We start from the raw sequence: 17355 nt of genomic DNA on the forward strand, positions 1-17355 counted from the left end.
GTCTTGTCAGTATACCCCCTCTCACACCTCTACTGCTTCCCTGGGCCCCACTGGGTCCCACTCTTCACATCTGCCTTTCATGTCCTCAAAGAAGCCATCCCCCCTCAGAATCTGCACCCATTCTGGCCGCTCTTCCCACCATGCCCTCGGCCCCCTCCTCATTAATTCATACGCAGCCTCCAGAGCTCCACCCTAAGTCACTTCCTGAAGAAAGCCCTTCCTGGCTGCCCAGACCAGGCTGGATCCCGTCACGTGCTCCGAACACCCTGCACTCCGGCTTCACAGCAGCGATCTGATTGTCTTGCAATAGTTACCTATGGAGTGAACTAGTAACTGATGTCTGCCTTCCTCTCGACCTCCACCTCCTCCCAGACATGAGCTCAGGGAGGGCAGGAACTCTGTCTTGCTCATAGTCGGATCTCCAGCTCCTGGCACAATCTGAATGCTCATTACATATTGATGAGTGAGGAAGTGAATGAAAGGATCGTTAGGATGTCGTCAGCCTGAGATGGCAGGGAGGAGAAATTCAGGAGAAAGACAGCCCAAAGGGCCCAAAATATTAGAGCATGGAGCTTATGACAGTACCAGGCAAAGTCGAGTTCATTCATAAATTCCAGCCTTCGTGAATGAGCTGGACGTCCGGAAGGTGCCTCATTCTTTCCCTCACCACTGTGTCCCAAGTGCCCACCATGAATGAGTAGGCAGAAGAGGTTTCCCAGCTTCTGTGGGTCCTTTTACTTGTCCCCAGAAAGTCCCCTTTGCACTCCCTCCATAGCTTTTCTCACCTCCCCCACTCTGTTTAAACTCCTCACTCCACTTCCTCCTGAAATAAAGGTCATTCGCTAAGATCTTCCTTGGTTTCTCTTCCTTCCATCTCAACTCTGCCCTCAGCAGCACTTCTACTTAGTGGGGCAGGGAGAGCAGTCTTCCCAGGACAAGTTTCTCTAAATGTTTGTGATTTTGCCTGAATTGTTTTTATTTGAGGCTTCAATGGACCCATTGATTTTTCTGATCCACTCAGCAACTTTGCTATTTTTTATTATTTTTGTTGTTGTTAATCCTCACCTGAGGATATTTTCCCATGGACTTTTTAAGGGAGATTGGAAGTGAGAGGGAAAGACAGAGAGAGAAGCATCAGTGTGAGAGAAACACATTGCTTGGTTGCCTCCTGCACGAGCCCTGACCAGGGCCCGGGCTGGAAAGGAGCCTGCGACCATGGTATGTGCCCTTGATCGGAATCGAACCCTTGGTCCACAGGCAAACACTGTATCCACTGAGCTAAACCGGCAAAGGCTCAACTTTACTATTTTTATTTTTATATATTTTTATTGATTTCAGAGAGGAAAGGAGAGGGAGAGAGAGATTGGAACATCAATGATGAGAGAGAATCATTGATTGGCTGCCTCCTGCACGCCCCCTACTGGGGATCAAACCCGCAACCTGGGCATATGCTTTGACTGGAATTGAACCCAGGACCCTTCAGCCTAAAGGCCGACACTCTATCCACTGAGCCCAAACAGTCAGGGCAACTTTGCTATTTTTAAATAAAAAAGGGATGTGCCAAGAAATAGCAAGCCGAAACTCCCTCCATTGGTGAAAATCATCTTCAGGGAAAGACCACCTTTTGGACGTAACAGAGGGGAGTGAGTCTGGGTGCAGGAGCTTGGGTGCTGAGCCAGTTCTGACCCAGCCCCTGCGGGGTGGCCCTGCCCAGCACTGGCCCTTTTTGCACTGTAAGGGAGCTGGTCAGGGGCTGGATCTCAAGTCCCTCTCTAACTCTGATGACTCCCCTGGGTCCCTGAGCTCAGGGTCAGCAGATGTCACGCTTTCCCCCTGCACTGAAACCCGGGAAAGCCCTAGAGCAGTGATGGCGAACCTATGACATCCGCTGACACGGATATGTCACCTCTGACATGCGAACTCATTTTTTTGGTTGACTTTTCTTTGTTAAATGGCATTTAATTATATAAAATAAATATCAAAAATATGTCTTTGTTTTACTATGGTTGCAAATATCAAAAAATTTCTATGTGTGACACGGCATCAGAGTTAAGTTAGGGTTTTTCAAAATGCTGACACGCCGAGCTCAAAAGGTTCGCCATCACTGCCCTAAAGCATGGGTCACCTTGTGGCAGCATCCGTGGGCTCACCTGTCTCCCTGGACAATCACGGTGCCAGTCTGGGCAAGGGGTGCATTGTGAGGTCCAATTTCCAGGAATGGAAGGAGATCAGAGAAGTGGCTCTTTCTGTGACTTATTGTCAACAAGCCTGTGGTGATGTGCTGCCTCAGCCCCAAGAAATTAATACAGGTTTCTCACCAGATATCCCTTTGGAAATGTCAGTGTTGTCATGCAATTCAGACCCACTGCACTCCGACCGCAACTACCCCTCAAGTTGACAAGCATTCTATAGATTCTTTCCCAGGAAACACTGTCCTCTCTTTCCTGGGTCTGTGTTCCCTGAGATCTCCACCTGGTCAAGAAGATCAGTCACATACTGACACACAGCAAGATGTCTGCTATCACATCTGTACTGAACACCACCACTGGGATTGAGTGCAGTCAGCACGTGCTGAATGCCCAGCACTGTCCTGGACACAGAGGCACCACACAGACCCCCTTGTTGTGCAGTGCGTTGGTCTGTTTGATCTTCACACTCCCCTGTAGGCTAAGTAAGGTGAAGCATTTTATACCGGTTTGGCAGATGAGTAAACAGGTTCTGGAGGTATGAAGTGCTTGCTCAAAGTCGTGTGGTAGGGCTGAGCTTAAACCCAGGATTCCTGCCCATTCTTTCCACAACACTAAGCCCCCTCCAAAACCAGTCTTTTGGAAGTCCGGGGAGAGGAAAGGGAACTCTCACAGCAGGTTTCCTAGAAGAGGTAGGATTTGAGCAGTCTTATAAAATGGTAGAATCCCAATGGGTCAGGGCTTGGCAAATTGTGGCCCAACTCCAGCCAGCCTCCTGTTTCGGTAAATAACATTTTCTTTGAGCACAGCCTCACTCACTTGTTTACACATTGTCTGTGGCTGTTTCCATGCTGCAGCAGCCGAGCTGAGTGGTTGTGACAGGAACTGTGTAATGTGTGAAGTCTAAAATATCTACTATCTGGCCCTTTAAGAAAAAGCTTGCCGACTACTGCAATAGATGGGTCCGTGTGTGTGGAAGGGGTTTTGGGGGGGGGGGGGGTAAATGCCTACAATCTAAGGAAATCCACAGCTTCTGGTTAAAAGTAGCATTCAATTCCTTGGAATAACTATCTTTCTAGTCTTAATAAAAGCAAAAACGCCTATGGTACCTACTATGTGCCAGGCAGTATTTTAACTGCTTTGCACATAACAGCTTTTTATTATTATCATCATCCCCCTTGTATAGATGAGGAAACGGGAACAGAGAGATCAAGCCGCATGCCCAAGCTTGCACAGGTAGCGAGTGGCAGAGCCAGTGTTCCGAGCTGGGCAGCACACGCCAGAGGCTGTGTGCGGAGCTGCCTCCATATTGCTTCCCACACCCTGAGGAACCCCCAGCATTCATTCATTCATTCGACAAGAATGTGGAGAGCCCTGCTGTGATGCAGGCCTGGTATTAGATGCTGTACGAAGAACCAACTATTTCCGCTCAGGCATTTTCCTGACGGCCCACACACCCTGCCACTCGCCTGGGAGCAGAGCCACGGCTTGCAGAATGGTGACTGTCTTTTGATGCACTGGCCTTGGGAGGTTCGGGAAGCTATGACAGAGACAAAGCGCTAAAGCCACGAGGCAGTGATCACAGGCAGAGTCACCCGCTGAGGAAGGCAGGGAGGGAGGCCGTGGGCCCTGTCGTGACGCCCAGAGACTAGTCACTCCAGCCTTGAGGACCTCTTACATCCACTGAGGCTGCAGACTGCGGAGAGCCACCTCATGATTAACTGGAGAGGATGAGAGTGATGGGCAAGCCGGCCAGCTCCAGCATTGCACCGCCCCATCGGCGCCAGGCAGCTTTGTCCAGCTGCCCAAACATCCTAGGGTGGCTTATTTCTCGTCCCCTGGCAAGGTGGTTGGTGCAAGAAAATTCAGTATCTGCATCTTATCGGGAGACGCAAACTCTCATACTGGTTATTTCATCCGAGGTCGGGGGGTGGCGGGGGTGGGGGTGAGGAGGCCGCTCCTCTGCAGTATGTTTCAGAGGAAACAAGGGCTCCCACCTACGGAGGTGAATTTACCTGGCCCTGGCCTCTTGCCACTCCACCCCCAGCTGCTGGGGAGCTGGAACGGGGAAGAGAAACTGTCTGTCAGCTCTCTCCACCCACAGCCCCTGCTCCTCAGACAGCAAGTCCAGGAGGAGAAAAACAGGTTGTACTTCAGTGCTGCTCAGCCACATAAATCCTCCCCCTCCCACCCCATCAGCCCAATGCTGAGAAGCGGAAGGAAGATTTGATGGGGCTCCCTGGCCCTTGGGAGGATGGCACACAGCATCAGTCACCTTGGGAGGATGGCACACAGCATCAGTCATGGGGTAGTGGGTGTCAAGTTGAGGGGGGGGGGGGGAGAATACGCTCCACCCCAAACGAAATGGAAGGAAAGAAAAAATACCTGGGTATGAATAACAGGCTGCCCTCTCAAGATAGCTGCATTATCTGGAGGCAGGCAGCCCAGGGCAGGACAGGGAAGAGTTCCCAGTTCTGCAACCCTCAGGGGACATTCACCTCTGACACCTCGGCTGACGGCCCCTGGCACAGCTGCTGGTGAGCTGGCTACCTGGGGCTTTGGGGGACCCTCACAGCTCAAAGAGGCAGGCTCCAGAGAAAAGGGCGGAGCACCAGAACCCACTTCAAGGACACCCAGAGCCTGGCTGGTACCTCAGCGCCTCTGCGCCTCCTTGGCTGGTGCCCCTGCTCTGAGGAGTGGACACCTTTCCCCACCGGCCCCCTGCCCACATTCCCTTTGTGCCTAAAGCTAAAGGCTTAAGCAAGCTCCCCGCTGCAGGCAGGCCTGGCCAGGATTTCAGGAATGAGCTGGCCAGCAGGCGTTGGTTCCAGGTGCCCAGTCCAATCAGCAGATGCCACCGTTTATTTAAATCAGCAAGTGACCATGGAGAGTCTCCGTGTGCCACTTGGGCCCAGGCCCTGCTCACACAGCGCTGAATGTCTAGCTGAGGGACATGGATCCGAAACAGATAAATACAGAACCATCAATGGCACCGTGTGCTCTGGAAGGGAAGAGAAGAGCCAGGTGCCAAGACGGCGGGTACCAGGAGCCTAAGTTAGCTGGGGGCTCAGAGGAACTGAGGAGGCAGCTATGGAGCCTTGCGGTGGGTGGGCTGTGGACGTTGTGGGAGGGGGAAGCCGTGCAGCCCGAAGAAACCGCCCCTGTGAGCATGTGGTGTAGGCCCCCACCAGGCCGCCAATGACCCAAGTTGGGTACAAGGGAGAGAGTGACATGGAAAGAGGACGGGCTCAGCCATGGCCCAGTGTGATGAGACTGTTACTGGGTTCCCCCCAGGCTCAAGTATCAAACAGCGCAGCCCCAAGCTCTTTATCAGGATGCTTGCTATTGTTTGCTTTCTTTCTCTCTCTTTCTCAACTTTACATTTGGCATGCATTTAAACCCAGACCCTGCAGCCTTTCATTTCCTGTCTGTGTGCGTCAGCGCCATCATTTGCCCTCTCTGAGCTATCCTGGCAGAAATACATGTCTAGGAAAGAAACCAGAAGACGTGAGTCTTAAGAAAGACTCTCTGGGGGCCCTGACTTAGGGGCTCCTCCCTGGAGACCCCACTCTCTGTCCAATGCTGAAGGCAACACTGTTACAGTGCAGGAGGGGAGGGAGCCAGGGTCTGGATTTGAGTCCTGATTCTGCGCCCAGTTGACTGTGTGACCTAGAGCACGTCACTCACCCTTCCAGGAGTTTGTTACCTCATCTGTGAAAATTACTGATCCCACTAGACCAGGGGATATATATGCAGACTTTAAAAGGGTCCCCAAACCCCCAGAATTGTACATAAAGTTTAGTGGACGTGAGTACGATGCATTTTTCTGGGGAGGGTCCATAGCTCTCACTCAATTGTCAAAGGGGACCAGGACCCCAAAAAAGGATTAGGAGCACCTGCCCTGGGGGATGTCTGTGAGCCCACAGCTTTCACAGTGGTCAGACCGCTGGCTCTGAAGTCTCGCCATGGGTGTGCTTACTGAAAACCGAAGAGACGTGGCTTTTCCCAGAGGGACCTGTGGGGGCAGGGAGATTCGGGGGTGCTGTGGGCATTTCCAGTAAACTGCCTAGAGCAGTGGTTCTCAACCTTCCTAATACCACCACCCTTTCATACAGTTCCTCATGTTGTGGTGACCCCCAATTTCATTGTTACAAATTGAACATAATTAAAGCATAGTGATTAATCACAAAAACAATATGTAATTATATATGTGTTTTCTGATGGTCTTAGGCGACCCCTGTGAAAGTGTCATTTGACCCCCAAAGGGGTCGCGACCCACAGGTTGAGAACCGCTAGCCTAGAGGGAGTTCTGAAGACGCACTCCTGAGCGCGGGGCCTGAGCAGCGTGCTGTGGTCCCTCAGTCTAAGCTGCCACTGGGCACTTAACCTCGCTTTCATAATTCTGGACTCTTTTTATTAAGGCGAGACCCCACCTTACAAGTCTTTGGACACCCTACAACCGGGGTTTGTTCTTGGACCCAGAATGGGGAGTGGGGGTCCCACACTCAGGTGCTGCTCCCCCTCTCCAGCTCTCTTTCCACTTGGCAACACAGCCATCCCGAACCTGCCCTGCCCTCTTTCCTTTCTCCTTTGCTGTGGGTTCCAGGGAGTGGGTCGGAAATGATCTGAACGAGGGGCCAGGCTTCCTGGGACAATGGCCCGGTATTCTCAACGTGGGAGAGGCCCGTGCTGTGACTCAACCCCGCCCCAGCCCAGGGTCCACACCTCCTCGGAGCCGGCTGCGTCTGTTCAGAGGCGGCCCAGCTGTGCTCTGCGTGGCCCAGTCCGACACCTCTCACTTCCTCTGCGAACGGAACTCGGTGTTTGGATGACGTGCAGGCAAGTCGGTTGCGCAAAAGAGCACATCTCCACCTTTGGTCGCCTGCCCAACCCCCAAGACCTAAAAAAGGCAAAGAAACAGAAAGAAAAATAACACCTGAGAGGAACTGCGCTTCCAACAAGCACAGACTTGGATCAGAGTCACTGCAGAGGGGTCACGGGCGCACCTGAGACCCGGTCAGATGGCAAGCCAGCGCCTCCTGGCTGTGTGGCCAGTGCCCAGCAGGCACCTCCTGGAGGGGCAAGGAGTGGCCGGGGGTGTGGGGCAGCACAGGCCCTGCTGGAGCACCTCTGGGCAGCACCGACTCCCCCCCAAACCAGGGTGGGGCCAATGGTCCAAGCTTCCCACCATTTCCCGGGTGGCCACCCCCTCCAAGCCCAAAGGAGTCTCAGAGCCTCACTCCCCACCTTTAGGAGACACACGCCGGACAGATGTTTTGGCCTCTGGACCTGCCCATTTCCTTCCTGCCCGTGGGCTGGGCAGCTAGACCGTGACACGTGGATGAACAAATCCTCCAGGAATGATGCTCCTTGGAGTTTCTTGGCTGAGTTAAAAATACGCAAATAAATGAAAATTTCTACCAGTCACGTGAGGCAGCGTTGGTCCACAGCACCTGCCTACACAGCCGGGTGCCTACGGGGCTGTCCTCCCGCAGTCTGGTTTGTCTGATGAGAGGGGAGATGAACCCAGAACGAAAGTCACGGTTGGTGAATTGGGCAAGTCCCTGACCCCGTCTGGGTCTCACTTTCCTGTTTGCGGGGCCTTGAACGCCCACAGCAGAGAGGCGTCTGGAGGATGAAAGGAACACGGCCAGCGCAGTGCCAGGTACACAGAGGGTATCGGTCATTGTCCCCTCCTGTGTCCCTTCTCTCTGAGCTGCTTCCCTCCCTCTGGCCGCACTGGCTGTAGGCAAAGGCTCACCCTCGGGCCTGCAGGCATTGGAGGCCTCACACACCCTCCCCACCCGGTTCAGCAGCCACAGAGGCCTTTGCATCTGGCTTCCTGGTTTCTTCCCCAACCCACTGCAATGCCAGTCCTCTCATCTGTTCTGACTCCAGCAGCCACTCCCTCGGGGCCTTAGGGTGGCTCTGTGCCTCTAAGCATGAGGCTGTCCTGCCAATTCATGGACTTTGCTTTGTTTACGTGCCTGCCCTCCCCTTGCACTGGGAGCTCCCCTGGGGTCCCTCCCAGCTCAGAACAGTAAACCTAGCATGGGGTCAGGTCCACACACACGGAACATTAAAGCCCCCAAGAAGGAAGGATCCAGCCTCGGACAGCCTGCCCATGGCAGCAGGGAGCTCTCAGTTCTCCTCCTCCCAGGGGAGATCGAGTCTCAAAGGTCAGCTGGGCCCTCGCCCCCACCCCACCCAGGTGCCTTCCTCCTCAGGAGGAGGAGGAGGAGCAGGAGGAGGAAGGCACAGCTTCTGGAGGCCTGTTCTTGGGAGGCTCTGGGGGAAAGAGCCAGTCTTCAGGGGCTTGGGGTAGGATGTGGGGCGGGGTCACCATGGGCCTCCATCCTCAGCCCCACCCTCTCCCCCGCACCCTCTGCCTTGAGGTGGCCAGGGGCACAGTCGTGCATCTGGTGGCTCCCCATGTCACCATCAGGTGAGTCTGCGTCAGAGCCTCGGGTGTGACATCTGGTTCTGAGTCTGCCTGAATGATGTCTTCCTCTGGTTTTGAAGTTCCTGCCAAGGAGGACTGCCGCTGGAATGCGGCCTCTGCTGACATCTGGGCTGCTGGGCCTTGGCCACGAGGCTGACCCAGCTGGCTCACCCATCGAACGATGTGGCTTCCAGGTGTGGGCCAGGGAACCTCCTGTCAACCAGCCACACTCGCCCAGTGAGCATGTCTCCAAGACAGGCAGCCCAGACCCAGACACAGTGTGTGGCTAGGGATGAGTACACCCACCACAAACACGAATGCTGGGCCTATATACCAGTCTCCGAGCCGAGCGCGACCTGTGTAGGATCTAATGTAATCACACTCTGCCCTAGCAGAGATTAGTATCCCCACTTTACAGAAGAGAAAACTGAGGCTCTCAAATTGAGCCACTGGCCGAGGCCACACAATGGTGGCACCTGTGTACCAGGCAGGCCAAAGCCCGTGCTAACCACTGTACTCCACTGCCTCAGGGAAAGGGAGTGAAGCTGACTCTGAGCCCACACAGAGGTTTCATCAGCGTGAATGACGAGTGTGTGTGAGCAAGGCTGCCAGCAACCAGCGGAGGGATTTCCCTCCACCAGGGCTCCAGGGGGAAAAACAAACAGGAGGGAAGGGGCCACTCCTTGCCTGGCCCTCCCAGTCCCCCCCGCCCCCTCCAGCCCACCTCCCTCTCCCACATGTTTTCCCACCAGCCTCCCACCGGAAAGGAGGAGAGAGAGATTTGAGCACCTATGTTAGTTTCCCTTTGTCATCCATGTGATTCTCATCCCAGCCCCGGGAGGCTGGGTGTCATCCACGGATTTGTAGGTGGAGAAACCGAAGCTCTGAGCAGGCAAGCGACTTGCTCAAGATCATTTCATGGGAAGAGCTGGGCTTGAGACAACGCTAACCCTGACCTAGAGCCTGTACGTGGGCTGCCCCACCACAAAAGAAGAGAACCCCTTGCAAGAGGCTGATAAAACGTCCGTAGCTTGGAGAGCAGGGCTGTGCCTGATGGGAAGGAAGGAAGGGGTGGTCGCGAGGAGAGAGGTGCCCTCCTCTGGTGAGCTCAGCCCCTGCCCTCCCTGCTCAGGCCAGCTGACCAGCCCCTGCCAAAGAGAAGGAGGACGCTGGGCCTCCAGCAGACAGCCGTCTGCAGAGTGAGCCGCCCGGCGCTGGCCGCCTGTGTAGTACACTCAGCACAAAGCATCGAGAAGCACCCGACCAAGAGACCCAAGAGACGTGACTTCCTTCTGAGACCTCCGACTGCACACTCCTTGTCCACCGTCTCCCCAGCAGCTCACCCACCACAGGCCAGAGGCTCCCACGGCCAAGGAGCCAGCTTGTGCTCTGTGACTTCCCTTTAGGGAGACGCCTTGTCTGGGGCCACTCAGACCACAGGCTCTGATGCACCTGCCTGCTGACTCTCAGATCATCTGGAAAAATGACTAAATACCAAAATATTCTTACTAGTTAGCTCTTATCTACCAACACTTCTGCTGGTAACAGGGGCTGTGTCATCATCTGTATGGTTGGATTGATTTTTTTTTTAACCTTTCTGAATATTCTAGATTATCTCAAATGAGAATGATTTTTATATTCAAGATAAAATCATTTTCAAAGTCAGCATCAATAGCAAAAAGAGTTCCTTTGAGGCTGAAGGTAAGAAAGCAAAAATGTGCACAGCACTAAGAAAGGTGGCCGTAGAGAAGGGGGCTGGCGTCCGACTGGGGGGTCTCAACCTCTGCACCGTTCACTTTCTGGGCTGGGTCATTCTCTGTCCTGTGCTTGTAGCATCCTGGCCTCTACTCACCAAATGCCCCCCACCCTCCTGCCCCAGTCTTAACACCCAAAACTGTCTCCAGACATTTGGCCAATGTCCCCTGGAGGGTAAAAGAGCCCGTAGGTGAGAACCACCATTCTAGCTCTGCAATCTTTGACGTGAAGGGAAAGTCATCCCTCCAGCCACAACGCGTGGGGTTCCTTCACCAGGACCTTGCTCTCCTGAAACTCTTCCTTCTTCCACCTACTCCCACCCAAACCGGGAGGCAGAAAGCCTGCCCTGAGGGTTCAAGTCTTCACATCACCTAGCTGTGGGGCCTTGGTGGGTTGAATGGCCACCCTACACCTCAGTCTCCTTACCTGTATGATGAAGGGAAGTCTGGATGAGCTCTAAGATCCCGTAGCCTGTGTCAATGCCAACCCCCTTAGTTGTAGGTGAAGAAAGTGGCCTTCAGAAATGTCTTGCCCAAGGTCACACACCTAACCATTGGCAGAGCCATTACTAGGACCCAAGTCTCCTGATCTCTACCTCCACCCCCTCCTCACCATGCTCTCCTCCCGGGTCCTCCGTGGATTAGAAGCAGCTCTTTCTTGTGCCAAAGATCAGAAGGGAGATGGAGGGTAACTGGGTCAGGCCACTTATAGGTGCCATTGAGTGAGCAGGGCACAGAGAAACCTCATCTCTGTAAGTAACAACAGTGACGTGACTTTCCGAGGGCACCCAGGCAACACACACAGACACAGGGCTCGTCAGCTCTTTCAAGACGGGGGAGCGTCTGGGAGTGAAGACTGCGCACTGCTCGATGGCAGTGGCTGTGACAGAGGCTGCAAATGCCACTCCGGGGATGTGCTAATGAAGGCTCCACATGCACAAACGGGAGGCGTCCTCTGCTCTCCCTGGCACCGGCTCCTCCTGGCAGGGGAGCTGCCGGCGGGGCTGGAAGGAGCTCAGCAGAAAGTTCACCGGGAGCCAGATGGAGAAGGAACAGAACTCGCTGTCTGGGCCAGCCATCGCCAAACAGACGGGGTGCTTGTCCATCTGCCTTGGGGGACGTGAGGAGGAGCTGGCGCGGGGGGAGGAAGAGGCTTAGCTAGCGGATGGAAAGGGGTCGGGCAGTTTCCAGCCTGCGTGGAAGCCTCCATCTCATAACCCTCGGCCTCTGGGGCCGCCTTCTCCCCTGGGCTGGAGATGCCAGCCGGACGGGGGGCCAGGAGCCATCCCAAGACAAAACACGGACAGGGCGTGAGTCAGGAGCAGAGGGAGATCAGTTTGCAGATGGGTTGCTTGGCATTCACTTCCCGTGAAGACCCAACTTTTGTCTTCCAGGTTTGCACAGGGGGAAGGTGTCCAGGGCAGAGACGCTTCGAGATACTGGGAAGGAGAGTTAGTCCAGGTAAACGCGTCCCTGCTTCGTGCAGGCGCAGTCAGGTTAAAACTAGCATCCAGGGCAGCTGTGAAGACGAGCTGAGTCACAAGGGCTAACGGTAAATGGGTCCCACACGTTTCCAGGGGTGATACTGGCGGGGCAGACAGGATCTAGGAGCCCTGGGTCTTAGCAGCAACCTCCCTCCCGCCCACATGCTGCATTTCCAGACCTGGAGGGGTCAGGCCGCGTGGCCTACCATGTGTCACTGGCACCAGCCACAGGCCGCCCTCCCGTGTCCTAACTGTGTCAGAAAACGGCTGCACCCCCCACTGGACACCCCCGCCTGGGAGATCGCCGCCACTGACTCAGTGAAGCATCATCCTGGGTTAGTGGCCTGGTCGGAAGAGCAGGGCTGAGACCTCCCCAGAGAACACATTACAAAGAGGCAAAAGAAGACCGCACCGGGCCTCCGCAGGAGACAAGGATGGACTCCATTAGATCTTTCCCGGAACCTGCGAAGTTGGGCAAGTTAGCCAGAAGCTCTGCGCCTCTGTTCCCCTCTTGATATAGTGACTATACTGGTTCTTTTGTCCTCTCGCTCTTAGAACTTTTTTTTTTTTTTTTAAGATAAAATGAGGTAATAGCTTTCTATGGGTTTGGACCCATATTCACCCTACACAAAGCTGCAAGGGACGTGATTCATCACTTCTGTTGGTGTCAGCACCCCGATTCTGCCAACGGCTCCCCAGCCTATGGACATGGGGATGCTGTGTATAAGGGCCAGCTACATGTGACAGGGGCTACAGATGGGGGGCCGAAACCAATAGAAATTGCCCACACTCTGTGCTCTGCTTACACGACACCCCTGTCAATGGCTGAGGTCACACTCCATCTGCAAAGTTGAAGAGAAACCACAGAGGGAGGTACCTCATGGGCAGTGGTAGGTGGTTAAGAGCACAGGGTCTGAGGGTGAAACGTCCTGGGGTCAGACCTCAACTCTCCCCCCCAACGAGCGGTGTGAGCTCGGGCAAGGCCCTCACCATGCCTAGTGGAGCCTCGGCCTCTCCTCCTGAAAATGGGACTTCCGGCTGGACTGGGGGAGTTGGGGGCGGGGGGGGGGGGGAGCGCTTCGCCCAGGGTCTGCAAAGAAAGCACTTAGCACAGAGCCCAACTCGATGGGGAGGAAAACCTTAATGCTTACTGCTTCCTTTCTTTTGTCTGCAATCCCACACTCACTCTGCACATTTTTCTTTATTCCTCTGTGGAGAGAGAAGAGAAAACTCCTGAAAGGCTTTCAAGAAAAGAGATTGGTTTCCTGGCATTTCGGGGAGCTCACTGACCTGCAGGGAGCAGGGCGGTTCCCCTTTCCCCTTTGAAGAAAGGCTGCCCTCCATGTTTCTTTTCTTGCTCCCAGGGTGCAGGGAAGTGGCGTGAAGCAGGTTCCCCGGGAGAATCCGGGGGCTGTGTCATCACGGGGCCTGCGGGGCTGAGCGTCTTCCCGACCTGGGCTGACTCATGTCCCCAGGGCAGGAGATGTGCCCCGGAGACAACTGCCGGCTCAGTGTGGTAGAAAATCCCTCCTGGCCTGGGGAAAGGGGAAATAGAAACCCGCTTGACCTTTATCTAGAAACTCCCTGTATGTAATGACTCTCCCTTCTCTAGGCTCTTGAGGGGCACCTTGTTCACCCCTGTGCCCTTGGTGGCCAGGGCAATGGGTGGATAGGCATTGAAAAAAATAAATGGATGAATAGACAGATGGATGAATGAGGAATTAGGATGCCACCCTGGCCCTCAGCAGCTCACAGGCCAGTGGAGAAGGCAAGAGACACCTAAAAGAACTTGCGAGTGCAGAAGGTGGTCTTTGCTTAAGCACCAAACTGGGGATGTGATTTGAAGAGCCCAGTGCCCTGAGAAGCCCAATGAGAATGAGCCTCGCAGACCCGCAGTGACAGGAATGGAGTTTAACTGCGTGCTCCCGCTGCTGTGTTTTGACGTCCATCTCAGCTGAGGCCACACGTCTCTCCGACTGCTCCCAGTCAGTGACAGGGTCACAGAGGAACGGGGTCAACCAGTTCCGGAAGACAGCAGACTCCTCTATCTGCTGAGGACCCGTCAGCCTTGCCGGGCCTTCCTGAAATGGCAGGACAGTCTAGATGCTTTCACCCAACCTCCCTCTGCCCTTCCCTCGCAGTAAGACTTGCATCAATGTTGGATGGCCCTCCCAACCTTTCTGGCTGCCTCTCCTCTTTTTCTCTCACTGGTATGTCCCCCGGTAAAACCTTGGTGTGTCCAATCCTGTGTTGGTGTCTGTCCCTCCGAGGGCCCGGACTAACAGCTTTAGAAGCTTCAAGTGCTCACTCTGGCCTGGGGTGTCAGAACAGGCTGGACGAGGGGGTGCACTTCCTGGGCGTTCCTAGCAGGTGCAGGCAGCCGAGGGGGCAGGTCCTGGCTCGGGCGGCAGTGGAGGCATAGGTTGGACTGCCCAGGCGAGGGAGGAAGAGGCTGCATTGTTCCCTACGAACCCTGCACCTAATGCAGAGCCAAGCTTGCAGGGGCCCCGTCCTAAGTCCTGGTTGGATAAATGCATCAGCAGGCCCTTTCTCCCTCCTCTCCGGTACCCGAGTGCCTATTGCTTGCCTGAGTTCTAGAAGCCATCACACTTGACTGCTATAGAAATAGCTCCTCCTTTATCTCTAGACTGTTTGCTTCTTGAAGGCATGGAGGTCTTATCCTGGAGACTCAAGGACCTGGTTTATAGTTGGTGTCCAAAGAAGAAAGAAGCTGGTCATGAGGATATGGCTCAAGGAGTCATCACATCTAAGAGGTGGCTCCTGTATAAGGGTGGGGACAGAATTCCTGGGGGCGGGCCAGGGCAGCCCAGGTCTCAAAGTGCTCAGAGGAACAGCTGGCTGCATCCTGGCACCATGGTCAGTTCCTTCTTTCCAGTTGACCGCCTCTGGTCTCATGAATATCTATTTCGAGGGCATCTCATATTTTTTAAAGTTCTGCCACACACATGATTTTGTGGGAGCCGCACAACTCCATGGAGTGGAAAGGTTAGCTGTTATTCCCAATGTTATAGCCTGCAGTTCTGGGCTGCCCTCATCCACCAACACTTCTGCTGGGAACAGCACCCCAACTTTGCTTTGAGGAGCACTCTTCTCCCATTGGATTGTGTGGTGGGACTGTCCACCAAGTGCCTCACTCTTTCCTGGCCATGGAGTGCTCACATGACTTGAGTAAGGCCAAGCAGACACTCTGCCTAGAATTTGAGTCTTGCATGGAGAGACTCTGTAGTTGGGGGTTGCTATCTGATTCAGCAATTCTACTTCCTCCTCGTGCCTGATCCCTGGAAAGTGTCCAGTGCCTTCACTCCGTGGAGTCTAGTTTCTGAAGAGGCTCTGAGCTGATGAGTAGCTAGGGGATGGGTAGCAGGGAGGAGATCCCCCAGCCCCACTGGAGGGAAAGTCAGGAGTCTAGAGTTCTCAGCTGGAGACCCCACCATTGCTGGGTCGCTGGGCTCTCTGTACCCTGGTGGCCTGGTCATTCCTAAGCATTTACTAGGAACACCAAGATGAGCAGTGCCCTGAGGGGCATAGGACGGCTTCTGGTGCCCATCCTGCAGGGCCTGGGCCATTCTGCTCCCCCCACAGCTGCAGCGGACACTGCCCCACCAGCCTGCCCCTGCCTCTAGCTCCTGCCCCAAGGCTCTCTCTCCCACACTGCAGGTGCCAGCAGGGTCCACAGGAGAGCCTAGGCCAGCAGCAGAAATTCATTCCCAGCAGTGGGGGACAGAGCCAGTAGGTGGAAATTCTGGCTAGCCTGCTGAAGACTTCTCAGGTGCTTCCAGGGGAGCTGAGCCCCGCTTCCCAGGGGCCAGCTTGATAACACACCCGTCTACGGGTTTTCCTCCTTTCCCATCTCGCTTTCCCCATCCCTCACTCCCAGGATCACCTTCCACGTAAATTACCTGCACCCAAGTCCTCATTCAGGCTCTATTTGGGGGAATCTAAGATTGGGGTTAATCCAGGAAGAGACAACAAAAGTGAGAGAGCAAGTGAGGAATCTTCCAATATTTCCACCCACTGGAGTCCAGTGTGCCAGTGAGGGTGGGCGGGCCAGGACGGGGCCACACACAGAGTGGTGGTGAGATTGCAGGTGGTGATGGACAAGAAACACCCACGCCTCTTCCTTCACCCCTCCCCCCAGCCAGATGGGCCCCATTGGCTGCCCTCCCCCACCTGCCAGCTGCCAACTCACCACCACAGAAAACTCCTTGAGAGGCGCCCCTTCCCTTAAAAAGAACAGAATCCCGTTCTCCGTTCCCTCAAAGGACACCTGACCGGATGCTTAACCCCATTTCATGATGTTTGTATGGTTTTTAAGATGCACAGAAGGGGCAGGTCGGTTGCTTGATTCCCTTTCTGTATTCTTGTAGAAGAAACTGCTTCATGGAGCAGGAAGCATCTCGGGGGCCTGCTATCTGAAGAGATCGCCTGGCTTTACCTGTCATGACCTTTCATGGTTGAGATGCGGGATCTGCCCAGGAAGTCGGGAGAATGGAGGGTGGGAGGCTGCAGGGATCTTCTTCTGTCCTTGCCAGCCCAGAGCTGGAACACAAATCCCACCTCGAGTAGCCTCCTGCAGCTTCGTCTCCAGGCTCAGTGAGAGCTGATGTTATCGCCACTCCACGTCCCGCAGGGCAGAGTCTGGCCGCTGCCTGTGGCCCCACTGCCCAGCCTGGCAGATCCACGTATAGGGAACCTCACCTTGGAGCACAGGGAGGACCAATCCCGCAGCCCCGCCCACCACCGCCACCACAGTAACCGTCATCTAGTGTTTGCTCTGGGCCAAGGCCCTATGCTAAATACTTTACGTGTGCTAATCTCTTCATCCTTATGATACTATAAGATACCCTTACCATCCTCGTCTTGCACATAAGGAAACTGAGGCACAGAGAGGTTAAGTAGGTAGCCCAAGATAACACAACTAAAGTGGTGGAAAAGGGCCCTGAGGCCCTGTGAACCCGTGGCAGCGAGTCGAATGTTCCCATAATTGGTTGTTCTATAGCCTGTGGGGCGTGAGTGGAGTGTGGGCGAGGGAAGAGGAGAGCCTGGATGTAAGAAAGGCAGTCATAACCATAACCAGGGGCATTTACCAAGCACTTAGTGTGTCCTGGGCCTGGTGTTTCACATGTACCTTCTCCCACACCATGATGAGGTAGCTGCTACTGATGTCATCATTAGGAGAAGTCCTTTCTCCTTGACTCCCTTCCCTCCTCCCTCCCTCCCTCCCTCCCTCCCTTCTCTCTCCCTTCCCGCCTCCCTCCCTTCCTTCCTTTCTTCCTTCCATCACTTCTTATGTTCTCACGGGGCAGTTGTTCCAAACTATAGATCAGATGGCCAGTGAGAGCAGCCCTGCTCTCTCCTGAGTCCCCTATAAAGAGATCTTCTGCCATGCCATGCTCAGGGACGTGGCCTCAGTTGCCAGGCCCCAGGCACACATGCTGGGCATCTCCTCCATCTGTCCTCTCTCTGAC

General features: G+C 54.6%; 1 long non-coding RNA gene across 1 annotated transcript in view; it reads left to right on the forward strand.

The window, feature by feature from the left end:
* Window positions 1-850, forward strand: part of LOC132214323 (uncharacterized) — a 33397-nt gene extending 32547 nt beyond the window's left edge. Inside the window, exon 4 of the long non-coding RNA XR_009448260.1 lies at window positions 177-850. This is a non-coding gene — a long non-coding RNA (uncharacterized LOC132214323). The remainder of the gene's footprint in view (window positions 1-176) is intronic.
* The last annotated feature ends 16505 nt before the right edge of the window (window positions 851-17355 follow it).

Source organism: Myotis daubentonii, chromosome 13 (genome assembly GCF_963259705.1).
Source record: "Myotis daubentonii chromosome 13, mMyoDau2.1, whole genome shotgun sequence".
Classification (NCBI taxonomy): domain Eukaryota; kingdom Metazoa; phylum Chordata; class Mammalia; order Chiroptera; family Vespertilionidae; genus Myotis; species Myotis daubentonii.